Consider the following 17,438-nt stretch of genomic DNA (forward strand, 5'->3'; position numbering starts at 1 on the left):
TGTCAAGTCTACTGATAAACCTACCAAAGGCATTCTTCATTTCTGTTACAGGGTTTTTGAGCTCTGGCATTTCTTTCAGTTCTTTTGTAGGATTTCCATCTATCCTTAGATTGCCCATCTGTTCTTTCATGCTGTCTGCTCTGTCCAGTAGTGGATATAATTATTGCATATTAATCACAGTTGCTTTAAATTCCTGGTCTGATAATTCCAACATCCTGATGCTTGCTTTGTCTTTTCAAACAGTGTTTTGTTTTGTTTTGCCTTTTAGTATGCCTTGTAATTTTTTCTTGATAAACAAGCATGATATACTGGGGATAAAGAATTGTTGTAGATCAGCCAGTAGTAATGTGGTGGTAATGTGGGGAGGAGGAAGCATGCTATATTCCCATGATTACGTCTCAGTCTTTTAGTGAGTCTTTACCTCTGGGCTATGAACTTCACATGTGTCTTCTCGGTTGTTGTGCATGCATGTGCGCAAGTGTGTGTTTTCTCTCCTCCCTTAGGTGGGACAGTGTGGCTACAACTATATGGAGTTGGGTATTTTCCTTTCCCCAGGCCAGTTAGGCTCTGATAAAACCCCAGCTGGTTAGGGTCTGGTTAAATAGCTTCTCTTGAAGGCAGATCCTGTTAAGAAGGACAGAATACTTGCATATTTCAAAATGGTTACTCTTCCCCTTCCCTGGCCAGAAGAGTAAGGGAGTTTTTCTCTGATGCTGTGAAAACCGGGTCGAGCTCCTGGAGATAAAACTGACAAAAGTGTCAGGGCCCCCTTATGACTGAGTCTCCCTAGAGATTTTAACTCTCAGAGCTGTCCACACTGAGCCTCCAACTGTCACCTACAGTTCGGGTTTCCCTACCCCAGCGCTGCTTCCCATGGAAGTTTCGGGTTGTGGGTTTCTGCTCTGGTAGGTTTGGATTCTCTGTATTCACGTGTCTGTTTCTCCAATTTGCGAGGTCACTTCTGGGGACTCACTGCACATATCCCTGTCACTCTGAGACCTTCTATCACTTGCTGTGACCACCCTTCTCTTTTTTTTTTAATTAAAAAAATTTTTAATGTTAATTTTTTGAGAGAGAGAGATAGAGACAGAGCGTGAGCAAGGGAGGGGAGAAGAGAGAGAGGGAGACACAGAATCTGAAGCAGGCTCCAGGCTCTGAACTGTGAGCACAGAGCCCAAGGTGGGGATCAAACCCACAAACTGCGAGATCATGACCTGAGCCGAAGTCGGACGCTTGATCACCTGAGCCACCCAGGCACCCTGTGACCTCCCTTCTCTTACAGACCTAAGAAGAATTGTTCATTTTTCAGGTAGTTCACCTGCTTACTGGTTATGATAGGTAACTTCCAAACTTCTTACGTACTGGGCCCAAAGTTGGGCCCATCTGACTTTTATGCAGATGATTTTTATCTCCCACCAGAGAATGTTCTATCTGTGCTCTTTTAGGCTCGTGCACTAAGAAACTGCTCACATCTATCTAGTAGGGATGGAGCCAGACTGGGGATGAGACCCAGTTTTACCAAAACTCTACCTAACTTTGTTTCGTCTTCATTTCCCGGACATGTTCCTTCCTCAGTTCTGGAAGCCCTCTGTCTCAGCCTGTGAGCAGTGGGAGATTTTCTGAATTTTGGAGGTTTTGAGCTTAACTCTCCTGCCTCCTACCCCACATACCTTCAAAATCTGGCAAATATCCTTTGTTCCAGGCAGGCCCTCTTTCTCGAAGTGGACTTGGTTTTCTAAACATGATGAGGCTGCAGAAGATTTCACTCTCTGTCTTTTACTTAGGAGCTTCCAGGAGCCCGCAGCTCCTCATGGCCACCAGCAACTCCACTGGTTTCTCATTCTCCCAGTTGGGTCCCTTTGCCTGAGCTAAGCTTTTGTGGCCAGAATTGGCAATGGCCCCAGGGAAGACTATGTGAGCAGTGATCCTCAGCTCATTCAGGAAGGAGAGTCTTTTCTGTCTTTGAAATTTTTGTTCATTTCATTCATTCATAGCATTGCATTTATAGCCCTCTGCTCTCTTGAAAAAGATGGTTCTTGCAACTTTTCTGGGTTTTTTTTCCCCCCCTTCTAATTCTTGCAGTGGGAGCAGTGACCTGCTGAAAACTCTGTATCTTGGTTGGGAGTGGAGCCTTTTGATCTTTTTAAAAATTCTAGTAAGTTCATCTTTTTAAAAAAATGTCATCACTCTATGACCCAGAAATTGCACTACTAGGTATTTATCCAAGGGATATAGGTGTGTCGTTTTGAAGGGGCACATGTGGGGGTGCCCGGGTGGTTCAGTAGGTTAAGTGTCTGACTTCAGCTCAGGTCATGATCTCACGGTTTGGGGGTTCGAGTCCCGTGTCGGGCTCTGTGCTGCTAACTCAGAGCCTGGAGCCTGCTTCAGATTCTGTGTCTCCCTCTCTCTCTGCCCCTCCTCTGCTTGTGCTCTGTCTCTGTCTCTCTCTCAAAAATAAATAAAAACATCATGCTCACTTTGGCAGCATGTATACTAAAAATAAATGAAAACATTAAAAAAAAGAAGGGGCACATGCACCCCAATGTTCATAGCAGCACTATCGACAATAGCCAAAGTATGGAAAGAGCCCAGATGTCCATTGACGGACGAATGGATAAAGAAGATGTGGTGTATATATATACTATATACTATATACTATATACTATATACTATATACTATATACTATAGTATAGTATATAGTATATAGTATATATATATAGTATATATATATATATATACTATATATATATACTATATATATATAGTATGGAATATTACTTGGCAATAAAAAAAAATGAAATCTTGCCATTTGCAACTACGTGCATGGAACTAGAGGGTATTATGCCGAGCAAAATTAGACAAAGAAAGACAAATATGAGATGACTTCATTCATATGTGGAATTTAAGATACAAAACAGACGAACATAAGGGAAGGGCAGCAAAAGTAATATAAAAACAAGGAGCAAAACATAAGAGACTCTTAAATACAGAGAGTGAACTGAAGGTTCCTGGAGGGGTTATGGGTGGAGGGGATGGGCTAAATGGGTGAGGGGCATTAAGGAAGACACTTACTGGGATGAGCACTGGGTGTTATACATAGGGAATGAGTCACTGGAATCTGCTGAAATCATTATTACACTATATGCTAACTAACTTGGATGTAAATAAATAAATAAAATTTTAAATTAAAAAAAATGTCATCAAACATTTTCTCCAATCCATTTTTATGTTTCCCTTTTTGAAATGTTTGTGTCTGGATATTTTTACTTCTACTTCTATGCTCTGTATCTTATGTTTTTCTTTTTCTTTTTTAAGTTTTATTTATTTAAGTAATCTCTATGCCCAGTGGAGCTCGGACTCATGACCCCGTGATCAAGAGTCACACGCTCTTTGGACCGAGCCAGCCAGGCGCCCCATGTATCTTATGTTTTTCTTTTATGTTTTCTATTATTTTTGTTTTTTGCTTCTTCCTTCTGGAAAGTTACTCAATTTGATCACCCAGTTCACTAATGTTTTCTTTAGCTGTATTCATTCCATTTATCCCATCTACCTGGACAGGTCAGAATTTCTGGTTTTAAAGGGCTCCTGACGAATAATCCGACTCTTACATTTGTTCATTCGTTCATTCGTTCGTTCATTCACTCACTCGTATGTTCATCAAATCCCTACATTGTGTCACGTTGGGCTCTAGGCCTGAGGAATTTAATCACCATCTATAAAAGGGGAATTGTGATTTTAAACCTCCAGCTCAGACCCATGTGGGCAGCAGCCTACTTAACATCAGAGGCATCTCAAGTTCAACATGTACAAAATTCAACCAGGGGTCTTCCCCTAATCAGGATTCTCTTGGAGGCAAGTGGTATAAGTTTTAAAACCCTGCATACTTGGGCCTACCTCACACCATACCTCATCTGTGCTTCTTTCTTTCTTTCTTTCTTTCTTCTTTCTTTCTTCTTGTTTTAAAGATTTTGGTTTTAAGTAATCTCTACACCCAGCGTGGTGCTCGAACTCACAAGCCTGAGATCAAGAGTCACACGCTTTTTACCAACTGAACCAACCGGGTGCCCCACCACTCCTTTGTTCTTTTTGTTTGTTTGTTTGTTTGTTTATTTATTTAGAGAGTGCTTGCATGCACACTTGGGGGAGGGGGGAGGGGCAGAAAGAGAGGAAGAATGAGAGAATCCCAGGCAGGCTCCACACTGTTAGTGCAAGGCTCTATGCAGGGCTCGAACCCACCAAGCATGAGATCATGACCTGAGCTGAAGTCAGATGCTTAACCAACTGAGCCACCCAGATGCCCCCTCCCCGCCCCAACTACTTCCTTCTTGAGTCTGTTCCCTTTGCACATGCTAGAATGCCAGGAGCGGTCTTCCCCAACCGCACTCACCTGATCCACGCCTGCCCTGCCTTCAGATCCCTCCAGTGCGCTGGCTTTCACAGGTGAGCTTTTTTCTGACCACCTAGACCCACTGCTAGACTCACTTTTTCAGAGCTTGACCAACTCCTCCTTGAGTTCAGTCCAGAGATCTTCCCATTGCTCTCAAGACCTTGGAGGTGTCCACAGGCAGCCCTTCCCTGTCTCCCTTGGAATCCTGCCAGAACTGCCTTCAACTCCTGAGATCCTTCCCTTCTGGAACAATCCCGCTACTCTGCTTCTGTTAACCCAGGCTTCCAAACTCAGTGGCCTGCTGATTCTCCCACAGCAGTGAGGAAAAACAAACAAACAAAACAAACGTACACCCTCTCCCCCTGAAAAAATGTTTGAAAAACCAGTTTGAGTTGGGTTTTCTGTCATTTACCACCGAAAGTTTTCCAACTCACACAAAGAGACAGGATTAATGAAACATTAAGCAACCATTGGAATGCTCTGTGTTGGATGACAGGTTATAGAAAAGGGACAGAGGAATCCCAAATGTCCAGCTTTGACACACTGGAAGAGTCTATGGCCATACACCCTGAACGCGCCCCATCTCGTCTGACACCCTGAAAGAAGGACAGGAATGCAGGTCTTGGTAGTCAATTACTCTCTGTTCCCCCTTTCTGCCTGTGGCCAAATCAAGGAGTTGGGCCATTGTGGGACTTGACCTTAGTAGGGTGGAGAAGTAGGGGGAAGCCTCACATCCTTACATGTTCATGTTCCAGATCAGGAAGAGTAGGACATTGGGACCATCTTGGAGACATCCCTACAACCAGAAGCTGGAGGCCCGGCTGCAGGCCAGCATCTGAGGCTGGTTCTGAGAACCTTCTATGCTTCTATCTCGGCAATGCTGGGGTGGCAGGGACTCAGGTCACTTGTGCCGTGGCTCTTAGAATTATCCTTCCTTTGCATAGGGGCAGGTATGTTGTCCTGTATTTTCTCATTGATCACATCACCCTAATGAATCGTACAGCCTGGGCATTAAGAGTGCTTCATTGGACCAGGTCCTCCAGAAGCCGAACCAGAAATCCCAGGGTCTTGGCCTGGGTTTTTATCAGGGAGTCAACCTTGGTGGCAATATTTGGAACAGAGAGTCAAGAAATAAGAGCGAATGAAAGAAAAAAAGGAAAAAAAAATGCATGTGTGTGAGAAGAGACTGTGTGGCGTGGGGAGAGTGCAAGAAATTTGGAAAGTTCCAGAATTAGCACCATAGAGCGATACCATTTATTGAAACCTTACGCCCAGGAAAGTCATTGATTTATGGTGTTTATGGACATAAGCAGTAAAAGTATCAAATGCAGTTTGGGAATAATCAGGCCACAGGAAGCGTTAGCTTGGGGAGGGTGTGAGGGGAAGGGAGGAGGAAGGCTTGTGGAGGAGATCAACCGTCTCTGATATTTTATTTCTGAGCAAACATGTCAAAATGTTTAGATTTGTAAAAGCTGAGAGGTACGGGTATATATATGGATGAATATAATAGCTTCCCCCCATATGTCTGAAATATTTTATAATGAAAAGAAGCGTTTTAATTTTTATTTTAAATTTTGAAAAAAAAATTTTTTTAATTTAGTTTTGAGAGAGAGAGAGAGGAGTCAGAGCATGAGTAAGGGAGGAGCAGAGACAGGGAGACACAGAATCCGAAACAGGCTCCAGGCTCTGAGCGGTCGGCACAGAGCCTGATGCCGGACTTGAACCCACAAACCGTGAGATCATGACCTGAGCGGAAGTTGGACGCCTAACCGGCTGAGCCACCCAGGGGCCCCATTAAAAAAAGGGGTTTTAAGTGTCAGGGATTTAGGGACTGGCAGGTCGGGGGTTAAGACTTCCTTCCACCAATACCAGCTGTGTTTCTGGATGAATTATTTCTTTCCCATCTGTGACTGTCCCTCTTGGGATGTCACATCCTACTCACCTGCACACTCGATTAAGTTAACACTGAGGAACAGCTTGCCGGTTTTCTCTTCTCGAAAAACAAACGGGAAAAAACCCACAAATGTTGGCGGCTTCATTTTCAAGTTGAAGTGCTGGGGTTGAACTTCTTCTCCTCCTTCCCCCCCCCCCCCCACGCCCCCAACACATACCTACGAAGTCGGAAGTTTTAGTTTTTACCGGGAGATAATCTTTATGTTTGCAATTCCTTCGGGATTTTACAAGGGATGATTCATTTTTGATCTTTTTGTTGTTTATTTATTTTTGAGAGAGAGAGAGAGAGAGGGAGACAGGAACTGAAGCGGGCTCTGCGCTGACAGCAGAGAGCCCAATGCAGGATTTAAACTCACTCGAACCCTTGAGATCACGGCCTGAGCTGAAGCGGGACGCTCAACCGCCTGAGCCACCCAGGCACCCCTATTTTTTTTAATCTTCTTTCTTTTTAAAGTTGATGTATTTAGTTATTTATTTATGAGAGAGAGAGCACGAGCAGGGGAGGGGCAGAGAGAGAGAAGGAGAGAGAGAACCCCCAGCAGGCTCCATGCCCAGCACCAGCACGGAGCCCCGTGAGGAGGCCGATCTCAGGAACCAAGGGATCATGACCTGAGCCTAAATCAAGAGTCAGATGCTTAACGTGCTGAGCCACCCAGGCGCTCCTTATATATTTATTCATTTTTTAAAGTAATCGCAACGCTCCACGTGGGGCTTGAACTCAAGAAACACCCTCCAGCCCCCAGCAAGTACCATTTGCCCTACAGCCAAGGCACCCGGAGTGATTCAATTCACAAACTGCATTTACACCCCTTTGACACCCACAGGCTTCTTGTTCCTTGGAAGAGTTCAGCTCTACCTTTCGGAGAACCTGGCAAGTCCAGTCCCTCCGTTCTGGTCAGCAGCCGGGCCCTTCCTTCCACGGGACCGCCCAAGGAACCACTGAGGCACTGGGGATGGAGGGCTCCCACGTGCCCCGGGTGGCCCTGGCCCTTGTAGGCTAGGACCAGCCACCCTATGGACACACAACACGGTGGACCAAGGATCCGAGTCAGAGAACTGCAGGGGAGGGGCGAGGAGCAAACACGAGGTGTTCTGGGTTTGATACCGGCCCCAAAGTTTCCAGCTTGTCACCTGTTAATTGAGCAAGGAGGCCACTAAGCTGAGGTGGCTTTAACGGCGCAGGGCCTGCCTCAGCAAACCCAAACCCAAGCCCGTAAGTCCCTCAAAAAGCAAGACTGAAGGATGCCCAGTCACATTAGCCGACTAGGATTCAAGCTATAGCTAATCCGTAATCTCCCCACTTTGCTTCCTCCGTCGCCCCGTAAATAAAGTTTTTCCCAGCTCCCCCGAGGGAGCGCTTCTGACCATTTTTAGCTGAGCGCTGCCCAATTCGAATGGATTTTTGCTCAAATAAATACCTAAAATTTGAATATGCCTCAGTTCGTCTTTGAAGGGTTCCGGCCAGCAGTGGGATCCGAAGGAGACCCCCAAAGGCCCCGGGAGCAGCGAGCGACCAGGAGCCGGCACTTGCTGGAGAACTGAGCTCGCTGCTTTCTCACTGACTCTGGGCGAGTAAATCCCCTGGGATTTGACCTCCTGGGGTGGGGGGTGGGGTGGGGTGGAGGGTTTGCCCTGAAAAGAGCTCTCTGAATTTCTTCCAGCATTTTCTTTCTCCAGTCCGGGGCTGGGGTCAGCCAACGTAAAAGAAACTGGACTGAGTCCAGGATCAGACTAGGTCCAACTTAGAAACTGGACTGGGTCCAAGGTCGGACTGAATCTGACTTCAGCTGGGCTGGGTCCGGTGTGAGGCCTCGTGTAATAAGAGAAAAAGAAAACAAGAGAGAGAGAGAGAGAAATGGGTTTTTCCGAGTCTAAACAACCGGGGCTTCCTCCATCTGGAACCCCAACTAACTCTAGGAATAGAAATTAGAGGCCCAGGGGGCGCCTGGGGGGGCTCAGCCAGTTAAGTGTCCAACTCTTGGTTTTGGCTCAGGTCATGATCTCGCGATTCATGCGTTTGAGCCCTGCATCCGGCTCTGTGCTGACGATGCACAGCCTGCTTGGGATTCTCTGTCTCCCTCTCTCTCTGCCCCTTTCTCACTCACATGTGTGCGTGTACTCTCCCTCCCTCTGTCTCTCAATATAAACAAACAAACTTAAAAAAAAAAAAAAAGGGGGGCCCGGAACCTCTGTTTTTTGAACCAGTGGGCTAACCTTACTAAAGGTAATCTTGAAAATTCCAGTGGCCACGATAGGGAATCTCACCTAATCTTATCCATTTAGGAGATGCTCTAGAGAAAAAGGATCCCGAATTTCCCCAAACCAGTTCACTGGGGCGCCTGGGTGGCTCAGTCCGTTAAGCCTCTGACTTCGGCTCAGGTCATGATCTCACTCACAGTCAGTGAGTTCAGGCCCTGCATCCCGCTCTGTGCTGACAGCTCGGAGCCTGGAGCCTGCTTCGGATTCTGTGTCTCCTCCTCTCTTCTGCCCTCCCCCACTCATGCTCTCTCTCTCTCTCTCTCTCAAGAATAAACATTAAAAAATTTTTTAAAGATTCTTTACAAAAGGCAAATGAAAAGCATATACAACAAGCCGATGCTGAATCTATAAAGAAATGCACACTGACTAACTTGTCTGAGTGCTCCTTCCCTTTACCTCCTCTCCTTAAATATTCTGAATCTACTAATCCCTTGACACTCAGAAGATGAGCCAGAATTTTATTTAACTTATTTTGGATGTCAATTCGATCCCCAACGTGGGGCTCCAACGCACAGCTCCAAGGTCAAGTGTCGCACGCTCTACCGACCGAGCCAGCCAGGTGCCCCAGGAATCTAGAATTCTTCTTCTTTTTTTAATTTGAGAGAGAGAGAGTGAGATTGCACAAGAGAGCACAAGCGGGGGAGGGGCAGAGGGGGAGAGAGAATCTTAAGCAGGCTCCCTGCTCATCTCGGAGCCTGACTTGGGGCTTGATCTCATGACCTGGGACCATAACCTGAGCCAAAATCAAGAGTCAGAGGCTTCACTAACTGAGCCACCCAGGCGATCCCTGAAATTTAGAATTCTAATAGAGCTTACCATCCGGGGCTCAGATCTCTACCGATTTATTCACATGACATTAGGTCCTCGTGTCACCTGAAAATGGACAGCCAAGGTCAAATGAGAAGAGACTGAGAGAGATATTAAAGACTCACATACTGGGGTGCCTGGGTGGCTCAGTCGGTTAAGCGTCCGACTTCAGCTCAGGTCACGATCTCACGGTCCGTGAGTTCGAGCCCCGAGTCGGGCTCTGGGCTGATGGCTCAGAGCCTGGAGCCTGCTTCCGATTCTGTGTCTCCCTCTCTCTCTGCCCCTCCCCCGTTCATGCTCTGTCTCTCTCTGTCTCAAAAATAAATAAACGTTAAAAAAAAAATTAAAAAAAAAAAAAAGACTCACATACTACTCACTCCGCCAGAGATGGGCCAAAACGCACTAGAAACAAACGCCCAAGACCCGTTTGAGAGGATTGATGAACTATTTCCTCGAGAGACTATCATTCAATCCTGCAAACAAAAGAAGGATGAACCAGTCTCAGACCACAAGACAAGACTGGAAACACTTTTTGAGACACACTCGAAGCTTTCTTTACTACACGCAGGCACAGAAAGACACCCTGACTTCCTTATTCATTAGCAGGCTTGGGCCCAAACTAAGCTGCCTATTGAAGAGGCCCAAGCTGGGGCCCCTGGGTGGCTCAGGCGGTTAAGTGTCTGATTTCAGCTCAGGTCATGATCTCGCAGTTCGTGAGCTCGAGCCCCGCGTCGGCTTCTGTGCTGACAGTTCAGGGCCTGGAGCCTGCTTCAGATTCTGTGTGCTCCTCCCCTGCTCACGCTCTGTCTCTCCCTCAAAATAAATAAAGATTAAAAACAATCTTTTGAAGAGACCCAAGCTGGTCTGGGAAGATGTTCCCCTGTTACCAAAATAATAATAATAAGCATTGATGGGGCTCTGAGGGATCCTCATATAAATCGTTCCCAGTGATACCTCTCAACGAGCAAGGGGAACATTAATGGAGAGTCCCGTTTAACACTGGTGGATCCGAGAGCCACTTTTATCTACCTGAAACCCTGCTTTCCTAAAACAGAAACCCCTTTGGAGGAAAGAGAATATTTCTGGAGTGGGGGTTTCTAACCAAATTCCAAGGGTACCTGTATCGAAATCAGTCCCAATGACATGAGGGTCCTTTTCGGGGACCCACGCTTTCCTCCTGTGTGCCACTGGCCCAGCCGACCTGGTAGGACGAGATGTGCTTTCTAAATTCAGGAGTCGTGTAAAATTTAACTTAGAAGGAGAAATGACCTTAGAATTTCCTGAACCCTCCTGAACCGGAACTGCTCTGTTCTCTGCCAATAGAAATTGATGAAATTAAGACTCAAAGGTATGAAAAGAGTCCCAATCTCTCAGAAGTGCCTGAATGCCTACGGGCTGCTTCTTCAACTGACAGAGGCAAAATTAATGGAACCGAACCCATAAAAATCCAAATAGATCATTCCTAACCCCTGCCTAAATTGGCTGAATTTCCACTAAAAGCAAAGGGGCTCTCACCAATTGGGGAAGGCCAAATGAAGTGAGGACTGCTTTCTGCAACTCTTCTATCTAATCCAGTAAAAAATCAAATAGATGGCGGGGGGGGGCGCCTGGGTGGCTCAGTCAGTTGAGGGTCTGACTTCGGCTCAGGTCATGATCTCGCCGTCTGTGGGTTTGAGCCTCCGCGTCGGGCTCTGTGCTGATAACTCAGAGCCCGGAGCCTGCATCGGATTCTGTGTCTCCCTCTCTCTCTGCCTCTCCCCTGCTCATGCTCTGTTTCTCTCTGTCTCAAAAATAAATAAAAGTTAAAAAAAAATCAAATAGACAGGGTGCCTGGGTGGCTCAGTCGGTTGAGCGTCCAACTTCGGCTCAGGTCGTGATCTTACGGATGGTGGGTTCGGGCCTCCCGCCGGGCTCTGTGCTGACAGCATAGAGTCTGCTTTGGATCCTCTGGCTCTCTCTCTCTTCCTGCCCCTGCCCCCCCCCCCCACCCCGGCTCTCTCTCACGCTCTCTCAAAAATAAATAAACATTAAAAAAAAAATCAAATGGACGAGGTTGGTGTTTTGTCCAGGATCTCTGTGCCGTCAGCAAAATCGCGATACCGAGGTTCCCCGTGGTTCCAAATCTCCAACACCTTGTTGTTTAACGTCCCTGCTGACTCAGAACGGTTCACGGTGGTGATGGATCTCTGCTCCTCTGTCGTTAGTAGCCCAGTTGACAAGAAGAATCAATATTTGCCCACCTTCACTTGGAACAACCAACAATACACCTGGACTGCTGAGACATCATCCTTATTTTTCACACAAAATAAGCAAACTTACAGTTCCCTAAGAACGCTGCAGTCACTCAATATGTAGATGACCCATTGGTATGTCCCCCTAGGAGGGAGGCCCAAGAAGTTAGATTTGGTTTCTCTTTTATAGCAATTAGCTTGCAAAGGCCATAAGATCTCCAAGGAAAAAGTCCAGTTCTCGAAAGACAAGGCCCACGACGTTGGGCATGGTGCGATTGCAAAAGGCAGTCTCTGTCTCACCTGAAAGAACAAAGACTCTCCCACGTTTCCCCAGACCCACAACTAAGAGACCGTTAAGGAGTCTCCTTCAGGACATTGTGGATCTTGGGTTCCCAATGCTTCTCTGATTGCAATGCCCCTGGAGGAGGTTACAAGGGCGTCAAAGCCAGAGCCTGCCCCCTGGGGAGATAAGTGTGAGCAACGTTTTAGCCAACCAAAATTAGTCCTGCAACAAAGTCCAGCCCTAAGCCTCCTAAATGATACTAAATCTTCCACCTTATTTGTGCAAAACACGATAAGCAGGAATCTAGGAATTCTAACACGACCGCATGGAGGAAAACGTAGACCAGCTGTTCATAGTTATAGCCAGTAGCCGAACCGTATCCAAACTTTTGGAAAGCTGTAGCCACGGCAGTGCGATCGGTGGGAGCCTCAGCTCAACTGGTATTAGGTAGGACATGACTTACACTTAAAAGTACCCCATGCCATCGGGAGTCTATTACGCTCCGATCAGACTCAACGTTTCTCAGCAGGCCGGCTCACATGAGAACCTTCTCCTTTCACCTTCTTCTTTTTTTTTTAATGTTTGTTTATTGGGGGGGGGGGAGGGGCAGAGAGAGAGAAGAAGAGAGAGACTCCCAAGCAGGTTCTGTGCTGTCAGCGCAGAGCCTGACGTGGGGCTTGATCCCAAGCACTGTGAGATCATGACCTGAGCTGAACCCAAGAGGCAGACGCTGAACCGACTGAGCCGTGCAGGCACCCCTATTTTCACCTTCTAACCTCCATCGTGAGCGTTGCCACGTGCTCAGCCCTGCTACTCTGCTCCCCCTGCCTGACAAGGGCACAGAGCAGCATACCTGCGTGGGCGGGAGGGCTTGGCTCGCGTTGACACATGGGACACAGTGGAAAACCCAGATGCGATATTCTTCGTGGATGGGTCCCCGCGCTAAGAATTCAAAAGGGAAATATCAAGCAGGATATGCTGTAACAACTCAGTATAAACTACTGGAAAGGGATATGTTCCCCAACTGAAGTCCGAACCACGGAGCGGAACTCCATGCCCTCCCTTGGGCTTGTCAGCTCTCCAAAAGAAAACCAGTAAACATTTACACCATAGCAGATATGCCTGTGGGATGGTCTATGACTTGGGCATGTTATGGAAACAGAGAGAGTTCCTCACTTCTAAGGGAACCCCAACTAAAAATGGGCCCCAAGTAGTAAACGAACTGCTCCCTGCTACTCTATTGCCTAACCAAATTGCAACGATTAAAATTGAAGTTCATACCAGGAAAACAGAACCTGAGTGTCAGGGAAATACCCTAGCAGGCTTCTATGCTAAATCAGCCAGCACTGAAATTGTTCCAGTATGTAACTTGAATGACTGAGGAGGCAAGTTTAATATTAAATGAGGACTCCCTGAGGGCCCAGGTGGGTGCTCGGTTCTTTTTCAGTCCTTAAGAATGCCATCACTAAAAGCCCTACGTTCTGCGACTCCTTGCGGCGCAGAGAAAATGACCCAAATTACGAAAGATAACTGTTCCAATGTTGCCTAATTGGTTTACCAATTTTGGTTAACAAATTGGTTAGCCAGTTGGCTGATTTCTCACACCCATAACCCTGGAAAGACTATTAAGGTAATAAATGGAGCATTCCCACCACCTGCTGGGCCATTTGAAGACTTACAAATGGATTTCATTCAATGGCTCCCTGCAATGGGTTTATCAATATGTTCTTGTAATTGTTTGTATTGTATGTTCTTTAGATGGATTGAAACCTTCCCATGCAGAACAGCTGATGCCGCAACGGTGACTAAGGAACTTTTAGAAAATATATTTCCTGATGGGGTGTCCAAAGAGTGATCTCCAGGGATAGGGGAACCCACTTCCCTGGGTAGGTAAACAATGAAATAAGGTTCTGCTGACACAATGGCATTACCGGCGCCCTTACCATCCTCAGTCATCTGGTAAAGTTGAATGGACAGGTGGCAGCTTAAAACTAAAGCTACCTAAATTAACAAAATCAACTGGATTGCCATGGCTAAAGGTTCTACCATTGGCTTGGATGGCGAGTAGATCAACACCTATGGGAAAGCATAAATTAATGCCCTAGAAAGGGAACAGTAACAAGTAGACCCATGACTTTGATGATAGAACCCCATGTATCTCCCATACTCATAAATTCTGATATGCCTCAGTACTGTAAAACTTTAATGGATTATGCCCGCGTGTATTTCCAGCAGGTAAAAGATGCTTTCTGTAATCCTCCTACAGGTGGCCAAACTTCCCACAACTTAGAAACTGGAGGGTGGGTCTTCTGGAAACAACCCCTACGGAAGATTGCCCTTGAACCTCGTTGGAAGGGATCATACCAGGTTCTCCTTACTACTCAGGTGGCAGCCAAATTTCAGGGGCTTGCACCTTGGGGTCCACGTGTCCCAATTGAAAAGGGCTCCTCCGGACTCAGAACCGCATGCGAGCCAGAGACGTAAAGTTAACATAGACCGGGGAGCTTCCTCCCCCGAAGCCGTCAACATCTTGAGTTGGACAACTTTCCCAAGATCATGGGTCAAGATCTCCATCTCCAATATGAAATCGTTATTCCTTCTGTCTATTTGCTATTTGCTTTCCTCTCTATTAATGCCTGGGGAGACACCACTATAATTAGGATTTCGCAAATACTACCATATATATATATATATATATATATATATATATATAGTATATAGTATACATATATATATACTATATATATACACATATATACATATATATACTATATATATATAGTATATATAGGTGAAGGAAGAAGGGACTATATACATATATATAGTATATAGTATATATATATATATGCACCATATATATATATATATATATATATATATATATGTATATAGTCCCTTCTTCCTTCACCTGGAATTATACAAACAAACATGATTAGCGACCATTGCTGAGTCTACTGCTAAGGCCATGGTAGGACAACAAAGTTCCCTAAACTCTCTTGCTAGGGCAGCTATGGATAATAGGATTGCTTTAGATTACTTGCCGGCTGAGAAAGGAGGCGCTTGTGCCATAGCAAAAGCCGTCTGCTGCACCTGAACCAACACCTCTGGTTTTGTAAAAACTCAAATACCAGCGATGAACCCACAAGCTTCCTGGTAGCACAGGCTGATACCTCATCGGGTACATTCTTTGACTTACGTGGCACCGATTCTTTTGGTTCCTGGGGAACCTGGCGAAGGGTACGCTTCAGCCCCTTGGTACGATTATCCTACTTGTGTCAGCATTGTAACCCCTCCCGTGCTCTGAGGATCTTACATAGATATTTGCAGTCATCAGCGGGGAGAAACCAGAAACAGGATGTTTGACAAACAGCAAAAAGCAATTCTCCAATGGATGTGACCTCGTCATGACGGGGAGTTTCATGGTTAAGGTTAAGAACAATTCAACTCTGATGGACACCACGGGGGAGTGGTACCCGTTCCAAATTTGTGGTCAATCTCTCACGTGTGAAAGGGTGACCAAATGGGAGAAATTGTTAAGTTAGTTACACAAGGAGGCCATTAGACTGAGATGGCTCTAACGCCCTCGCACCTGTGTGAGCGAACCAAAATTTAAACCTGTAAATACCTCAAGGTCACTAAAGTGAGGCCTAGGGAGAAGCAATCGCAAACAGCCAACAAGGGTTCAAGCTATAGCCAATCAATAACTTCCTTGCTTTGCTTCCGCCTCTTCTCTATGAAAGTTTTGTCCCCAGCTCCCGTCGACGGAGTGCTTCTAACCACTTCCGGTTTGGCCCTGCCCCATTTGAATCGATTTTGCTCAAATAAATTCCTAAAATTTTAATATGCCTCAGTTTATCTTTTACCAGACCTCATTCTGTCTCTGCCCTCCAGATCTGTGTGTCTTTTTATATCCCTGTCCCCCTGCTCCACATACTTGGGCGTTAGCCTGTCCTTTCTCTGATCAGGCATTTAATCCCGCCCCATGTCCTGTGGTTTCTACCCTCTTGATATGGCTCAATCTAGGACAGCGGCTAGCCTCTAAGGGGCCTTTGTTAAAAATTAGTTAAAAGGGCCCCCTTTGGGCTAGTGAATTAGGGAAAGACGACCCCTCCGAGCAGAAGCAGGTTTCAGGAACATGCTGGACTAACAAATCGCTCCTTGGTGAGAAGAGGAATCCTTTCTTCCTGGCAGACACCAGGGTGCATGACTCAGCTGGGGCACAGGTGGCATTTCACCCCAAAACTGTCCCCTTGTGTGCAGAGAAGATTGCACACACTGGGCTGTGTGGCCCTGCTTACACCATCTGCTTTCTCTCCATTAGCCCCGCTGTCTTGATGTCATTTCAAAAAAAATTTTTAATGTTTATTTATTTTTGACATAGAGAGAGAGAGGGACAGAGCATGAGTGGGGGAGGGGCAGAGAGAGAGGGAGACACAGAATCCGAAGCAGGCTCCAGGCTTCGAGCTGTCAGCCCAGAGCCAGACGCGGGGCTCGAACTCACGAACCACGAGATCATGACCTGAGCCGAAGTCGGACGCCCAACCGACTGAGCCACCCAGGAGCCCCTTGATGTCATTTCTATTGCAGGTGTGGACTGCTGGACAGTGTCCACAATCTTTCTCTCTTCTCTCCCTCCCTCCTGTTCTCAGGGCTGCTTCCAGAAAGCCTTGCGCACAGGCTCCAGGCTGGCCTCCTGCCTTGGGGACAAAGGCAGCTTCTCAGCATGGAACCCAGCATGGCGCCCAGCTCATTCCGGGTTCCTCTTCTGCCTCTCCCACCCTCACCCCTCCTTCACTCAGCACTTCCCGGGCCTCGGTTTCTCCTGGTCTTTCAAGACTTGCCTCTAGCATTATCTTCCCTAGAAGTCTTCTCAGTTTGGGTGGCCTCTCTCTCTTTTTTTAATTTTTAAAAAAAGTTTATTTATTTTGACAGAGAGAGAGAGAGAGAGAGAGCGCGTGCAAGTGGGAGAGGGGCAGAGACAGAAGGACAGAGAGATCCCAAGCAGGCTCCTTGCTATCAGCACAGAGCCTGACGAGGGGCTCATGACCTGCACCGAAGTCAAGAGCCAGAGTCACCCATGCGCCCTATGGATGGCCTCTCTCTTGGCTCTTATCCCCCCCCCCCCGCCCCCGCCAATTGCAGTCAAGCCTGGCCAACCATTGGGCACCAAGGACATAGTGCCTGGAGCCCACGATATCTATAGGGGCTCATGGAAACATTTTAATTCACTTTAAAATCAGAAGAGAAAAATGACCTTCGAGGGTCAAGAAGAGGCGTTAGTTTTTTCTCACATGGGAGAAAATAAAGGCATTTGCAGGGCCCATAAAAATCCATTAAATCTCTCTCTCTCTCTCTCTCTTTTTTTAAATAGAGGAAGACACTCACGGAGGCTAAAGTAGGTAGGGCCCGTGAAAAGCCACAATGGGGTCCTGACTGCCATTGCTTCCCATCACCTTAGCGGACCCAGTAGATGAAGATCTGCTGGGGTGGGGGTGGGGGGGAGGCGGTGGAAATGAC

The 17,438-nt window shown here is 46.6% G+C and overlaps 1 long non-coding RNA gene across 1 annotated transcript in view; it reads left to right on the top strand.

Moving 5' to 3' along the window:
• LOC132661933 (uncharacterized) overlaps positions 1–13,885 on the top strand; it is a 46,852-nt gene extending 32,967 nt beyond the window's left edge. The window contains exon 4 of the long non-coding RNA XR_009602456.3: positions 13,680–13,885. This is a non-coding gene — a long non-coding RNA (uncharacterized LOC132661933). The remainder of the gene's footprint in view (positions 1–13,679) is intronic.
• Positions 13,886–17,438: the final 3,553 nt, after the last annotated feature.

Source organism: Panthera onca, chromosome D1 (genome assembly GCF_046562875.1).
Source record: "Panthera onca isolate mPanOnc1 chromosome D1, mPanOnc1 haplotype 2, whole genome shotgun sequence".
In the NCBI taxonomy this organism is placed as follows: domain Eukaryota; kingdom Metazoa; phylum Chordata; class Mammalia; order Carnivora; family Felidae; genus Panthera; species Panthera onca.